This window comes from Gavialis gangeticus, unplaced genomic scaffold (genome assembly GCF_001723915.1).
Source record: "Gavialis gangeticus isolate Ggan-Ray unplaced genomic scaffold, GavGan_comp1, whole genome shotgun sequence".
NCBI lineage: Eukaryota > Metazoa > Chordata > Crocodylia > Gavialidae > Gavialis > Gavialis gangeticus.
In genome coordinates, this window is record NW_017729034.1 from 80,156,362 (window position 1) to 80,157,800 (window position 1,439).

The 1,439-nt window shown below is 49.5% G+C and overlaps 1 protein-coding gene across 1 annotated transcript in view; it reads right to left on the reverse strand.

The window, feature by feature from the left end:
* The window catches only part of AKAP12 (A-kinase anchoring protein 12), a 49,348-nt gene extending 48,410 nt beyond the window's left edge, over nt 1–938 (reverse strand). The window contains exon 1 of the mRNA XM_019526935.1: nt 825–938. The gene's annotated coding sequence lies outside the window, so the exon portion shown is untranslated. The remainder of the gene's footprint in view (nt 1–824) is intronic.
* Between the last annotated feature and the right edge of the window lie 501 nt (nt 939–1,439).

Below are 1,439 nucleotides of genomic sequence, written 5' to 3' on the forward strand. Positions count from 1 at the left end.
CTGCATGGGGGCTGGGGGAGGGTGGCTGGAGCAGCTCCTGGGGGCTCTGACCCCGGGCAGGATGGGTCACAGGAATCACTCCAAGGGTGGTGGGTCTGAGCTGCACCCCGGCAGCTCTGGCTTCAGCCCCACTCTGGGCACTGGGAACCCTGCCTGTGGCAGGTACTACACCCAGCCGCTCCACATGGGCAACTGTGGCTGGAGCCACTGCCTGGGGGTGTGGAGCTTCCAACTCTGACCCTGGGTGGGGTGGGAGGTAATGGTGCTGGGGTTGGATCCTCCTGCTCCACATCCAGCCATGTGCCACTCCTCTGTCCCCCCAAATGCCAGGGCAGCCAAGCAGCAGGTTGCTGCAGCAGAGGGGGAGGGGCACAAACACAGCCAGGGAAGAAAGGCAGGGCATGGCGCCATGTACTTCCTGCTGCTGATTTGGGGGTACATGCCCTCCAGGAAGAGCCCAGCATAGTTCCCCCAGCCCACAGCCCTCCCAGGGGGTGAGTAGCCACAACAGCTGCACCCCCCCACCCTGCACTCACTGACAACTCCCCCTGCTTTGCTCCCTGCTGCAGCCCCAGGAGCTGCCAATGGGCTGCATCATGCCCCCCCCTTCCCTAGTCCCAGCCTTGCTCTCTTCCTCCCTCACTGCCAATTTTTCCCCTGATTTAAACTGATGTTTTTCCTTTTCTTCCCTTTATCCTGATTTCATCCAGGTTTTTCTGTTTTGAAGATAAACCCTGAAACATTCCCAAGTTTTTTGGGAACAACTTTGATTTCTGTATTCCAGCCCTCTATAACCTATCCATTTATTGTAGACTTTTACTTACCATCTGTTATAACAGTATCAGTCTGTTGTCCACTGGTCTCCCCTTGCTGAAGGGTGAGCTCTAGTTCTTCTTCTGTTAGTCCATTAATGTTAGATATTTGTCCATTCTTCTGTAAAAGCTGCATTGGAAAGGGGTAGGATGATATTTGGAGAGGGAGAGGGGGAGAGAAAGAGAGAAAACAAATGCACCATCAGTTTCAAGCCAGCAATATAATTCCATCTGTTCTTCCACAAAATATTTTGTATTTATTTGGGTGTCTATGCATCTTTCCCCAGAAAATTAGCAGCCAGAAATTGGGGTCCATGTCCTAAATGAGTAAAGTAATTTCTAAACAGTTTGGTTAAAAGTGTGCTTCAGCATGTCAATAGATGACCTGATGTCATAGCAGTAGTCACATCCCATACTATATCCAAGTTTGCCAAGTCAGTTTTGTGGCATAGTGAACACATGCAACCATAAATGTAACCATGTGATTTTATGTATGTTATAGCCTGTTATATTAAATTACTTATTTGCAGGGAAAAAACTGTTTTTTTCTCTACTCTGTCTTCAGAATAACACAGCTAACTACTAGGCCTCTGCAAAGCAGCTAGTATTCACTTCAGATTCAGCCCC